The following is a 5,501-nucleotide window of genomic DNA, read 5'->3' as shown; positions in this document are numbered from 1 at the left end:
GTATTACGGATGACCCCTAGCATTTGCGCAATTCAGCACGTGATGTAATGAACTCATTAAACTTATATCGAGACACTTGACATCCTGATAATCCAGGGATAAGCTTATTCCTCGAGATAAACCGCTCCACACATGACAGTAGTTTTCTTCAATTAACAGTGCAATTCGTACATTGACACACTGGACGCAAGGGTATCCTTCACATAAAAATAGTAGTGGACGTTGTGCACTCTTCATACTATAAGTCCCGGCAAATGGTAAAAGGTTACGCTACATATATCCTATGACTTGAAAACGTCACTTAATACCACTGTCTGGACTTCGCCACCATCCGAGTAGGAGTGTAGCGAGTACGACTGCTATCTCCAGATAGGAGTATTATACATACGTCTGCAGTATCCGTATATTGTTATTGCAAATCATGAATACTCAGTAAGAAAGTGTGCTATTTAAAGAAACGTATAATCCACACACCCATACTCTTAACATGACAATACTCCTGAGACACATGTACTCCTCCATAGCATACTATGTTGAATATAATGATATTGATTATGACAGAACTCCCGACATATAAGGGCGCAGCTTAGTAGGATAGAACTAGACGTCATGCGGATAGTTGATCTATTAGAATCTTCATATATCGGTACCATGAGAATCTCTGGATTTCGGACTATTGCCAATCCGGACACATTGGTACGGTTTAGACCAGAGTTGTAGTGTATTCATCGACTTCACATGAAACTACAACAAGAGCATCCAACCGCTGCACCGGCGTTAAAAGAGCACATCACTATTTTGCAAAGAAGAATACCACACGCAAGATTGTGTTGCTGATGTGACAAAACCATAAGCATCTTAGGATTCTGCGGATATGAATACTATAGACAAATAGGTATATTCCATGCAATAACCTTCCTGGATATCCAGACCCTAAACACAAGTGTGTTTTCCCAATAACAGTGTAATCAAGGTAAAGGCGCTATTCACCTAATACACCTCCATGAACATCATCCCTTCAAAAGGAATAAAATACCAGGGAAGAAAGTGCCATTATACACATGGGTATATAATTCCTGTTTTGTAATGTTACCACATCGGTATGCTTATGATATTTACAATTAACATATGTGGCCTTTTTCATAAGTAGCAGAAGAAATAGTATATCTTCATAATGGCTCCACAAAGAAAAAAAACAGAAGGCGATCAAAATATTACGGAGAGAAAAATTTTAATAAAAAAGAATGAAATAGAGTACAGCATATGAACAAGGAAGCAACCAGAGGGAAATCTTCTCAGTGATGCGGCCTGAGAGGACATTTCCAAAATAATGGAGGCAGGAGGAAATCTCAAGACTGACGCCAGAGGGACAAATACTGAAGATACTAGGAGAAGAAAACATCTTGATAAAGAGAATAAAAGAGACGACAGCATCTTATACCGTGCCACGCAGAAGGGGCATCTGCATACAAGGAATCAATCCCCGAGGAACATCTTAAGGGTTCCGCGAGGAAGGTACATCAACGGAAAACAACTGACACGGAAGAAAAAATCTTCACAATGAAGGCGGAGGAAGGATCATCCATATAAAACAGATAACACCGGACAATATATTCAGGCTGCCGTCGGGAAATAGCATCATAGGAATTCCGCGGAAAGCATGTATCTTCATAAAAGAGATGCCTCGCAAAAAAATCCCTTCGCAGTAAAATGATAAGAGGAAGAAGCATCTTTATAAAAAAGCCAAACAGAAAAATATCATCCATATAATGCAGTCACAGGAGTCTTCGTAAAACAACTGCCACAGAAGCCGAGATTCTCACAATGACGTGGGCCGAGGAACCTCCACACGGCCCCCGAGGAAAAAGATATCGTGAGGAAGGGAATGAACCAAAAACAAGAAACTTCATAGTGACCCGCAAGAAGGAGCCATCTCTATAAGAATGACGAGCGAGAGAATATATTAAAAGGAGGATGCGGTAAGATGAATCTTGCGAGAGAAAATGCCGAACAAGGAAAATACACTTGACAATGACGTACCATAAAAAGAGAAAACTCCATAAAAATGGAACAAGAAATATCATCCTGAAGCAAATGCTACACAAGGAAGAATCTTCATCTTGACGCAGAAAGAAGGATGTAACTATGCAAGAATGTAACAAGAAGAAGCATTATTATAGTAACATGTGAGATATAACCCTCCTTAAAAACATGGCAAATAGGAAAAAAACATCAAACTTCCGCAGCAAAATAGTACACATCACACTGGCGTGACCCCACACCTGCGCAATGACCTCCAGGTAGAGCATCATGAAAATGCAGGAAACAGAAGCATAATCATGAAGAAACTAAACAAGAAACATCGTGATAAAGATGCAGCAGTTAAATGCATCTTCATAAGAATACCAGGAAAAGTGGTATCTTCATAGCGCTGCTGCGTGAATTGTCATCATAAAAGAACCCTCCAAATGAATTTTCTCAAAGGAATGCCGCAGAGAGGTGTATCCTCATGGAGAAAATAAATAGAGACATATACATAATGAAGCGGAACCCAAGAGCCCCCGTGCGAGCGATATAAGACATGAGGACACCACCCCAGGAATTCATCCACATGAAGCTCTTTGGCAACGTTAAGCCACATGAAACCAAATTCGGGAAAGATTACGCCAAATGAAATTGTGTGCGCAAAAAATTACGCCACATGAAACCACGTTCCCGAAAATTACTCCACGTGAGAGGACGTTCGCGAAATTATCCGACGTGAGACGACGTCCGCGAAATTAAACAACAGGAAACGGTGCAGGAGGAATTACGCTACATGAAACCACGTTCGCGAAATTTGGCCACAGGAAAACGCATATATAGGAACAAGGCGCCATGAACAAATACTCTCATAAGGGTGCTGAGACATGGAAAAGAAAACTCATAGGAATGATACAACAAGAAGGCGCATACAAAGACGCTAGGCAGCATGGGGACTCATATACAAGCAAGTTGCCACATCAATTAACGGACTTATAGAAATGCAGAAACATGGAAAAACAGACAGCGATAATACAACATGTGGTTGGATCCTGGTGAAAATATCAAAACATCAAAAAACCCACTCACAAAGAGGATGGGCCATGAGAACGCATTCAAAAAAATAACGTAACTATAAAACAAGCCATATAAAAACAGACGCTCACCATTTCATTCTGTACCCATTCGTTCTACATATCTTTATTCCACTGCACTCATAAGACTCTCAACAGAAGTGCATGAGAACATCTAAACGCTATAGCGGCCCATTCAACTGTCTGCAGAATGCAATTGAAGTCTACACCTCAAATGAAACTTCTATCACAAAAGGAGTTCAGATTCAACAATCCATTACTCCCCTATATATATGAATAGCTGAGACACGTCATGAACAATCGTGTAATTTCTGGGGGAACATCTTTATGCGAAATGAACAATCTTCTAATTTGAATCAGCATATACTGGTAACTACGTTTTCCCTGTGCTTAGTGATGTTTAACCATCCGTACCATTCTTTTCCGTTCTGCTTGTGTTTCCGGGGAGCCCCTTCCTGTGTGACGCCAGAGGGGCATCATAATTAACCAGCTTAACACCTCTTATTTCTATGACTCATGAACTATTTCCACATATAAAAGGGAAAAAATATACATATATATATATCCATGGGTTTAGGTCCCATGGTAACATCTAAATAGGTCAACAAAACATAGGCTCTTATCAGTAAATCATAGCAATGTATAGAGGCATATAAATTGTTTGTATTCCAGCCGCTAACATCATCCTTATGCTTTCTTGAATGGATGCATCCTCAGTTCATACCCATAATCTAAATTCGCCTAACACCTCCAAATGAGGAATGCCGCATGTCCCTCTTTTAGTTTACTACAATTCATGATACGAGGAATGGAAAACCAGGTTATACTTATACATATCTGTTATTCTCAGTTTATCCTCATGGTTCAATACTGGAATTCTTTTTTTAATCTCTAGGATTTATTTGTGGTAATAAATTATAACCACCCCCACAATTCTTTCACTGTTCTTGTCCTCTCTTGTATTATATTTATTTGCGGGTAATCATAATCAATTGTTGCGTCATTATGCTCGTTATTACCTATCCATCTCAATTTCCTTTTGATTCACATACAATGATTGCGCTATACGCCCGCTTGCTCTACATACAAATTTAATACTGGTATTTTTCTTTGTCTTTCTCTGTCAAATTTTGCCTATAATGGGTAATCCTCTAGAGGGAATTAATCAAACATCGTTAGCATATTCCCAGTGATGAACGGCTCGTGTAACCGATCAAGAGGAATCCTTACATATAATTATCGCAATATTCTTTCTTCTCATCATCCTATTTTACGCCGAAGAAGGGGTAACTCTTATTATTCACACTTATACTTAATTCGATTCCGTTAATCCTTTTATTCAGAATTAAGGTGCTTCTTAATTAATATTAAATTCAGGTAGCAACAGATTCAATGATTGCATTAAGATTGGGATAAGATTCACAGCTCATTCTAAAACTCAATACTCAGGGGGGTATGCTGTCTTCAGAATATTTGAGATTTACTCGAGTGAGTTTCCCATCATAATAATAGATAACTCCTCACTCCCTGAGTAAATTATTAATTGAATAATTAGGAGAAATTCCTTCCACCGTTGGTTTCTGACTTGAGCGAATCAGGTACTCTGGAAGAACATGGCTTCTTACTTGGGTTTCCACTCGGTCCTCATAGTCTGACAGTGCAATGAAGACACATTAATGAAGGATTTGTCTAATATTGCAAAATGTATCAAAAAGAGGATAAAAAAGAAGAAACCGTAATAATTCCTCCAATTTTGCACTCGTCGAAACCACCTACTGAGATATATACACTAGATATTTATACGTAAATTTTACATATATCAGCCGCCCCACTACAGAAAAAGCACGATAGGCACATTTTTCAAATCATTCATTTTAATTGTCAAATATTCCTATCAGGAGTTTTCGGCAATTATTTATTCATTTTGCAAGATTGCCAGACGAATCATCACTTATCATAACGAATTTTGCTTTGTACATTGTTCACTTTACTAATTTCTACTCTGTACGTGGAATTTCACAATGATCAAATAACCTTCTCCCTCAAAGGAAGGCAACAGTACAAATTACATTTCACAAAATATAAAGATAACAGAGAATTCCTATTACATACGGCTAGCGAACGGAATTTCCTATGTTACACCTAATTCTTAGTTTAACAGTCTGGAAAGATTAGGCGCCACATTGGTGTATGACACAACAGCAGAATCTAGCTTATACTTGATGCAAATCCCAAAGCTATCCACTCTCCGTCTATTGGACAATAGGACTAGGAACCTAGCCATAAGGGGTATTATTAACAACTTCCCCTGTGTACTATACTTCGTATGTCCATTCTGCAACATAACCAATATCAAAGCATATGAATAATACATTCACTCATAAA

Source organism: Plasmodium inui, assembly GCF_000524495.1.
Source record: "Plasmodium inui San Antonio 1 unplaced genomic scaffold supercont1.13, whole genome shotgun sequence".
Classification (NCBI taxonomy): Eukaryota; Apicomplexa; class Aconoidasida; order Haemosporida; family Plasmodiidae; genus Plasmodium; species Plasmodium inui.
Note: the sequence above shows the minus strand (reverse complement) of the source record.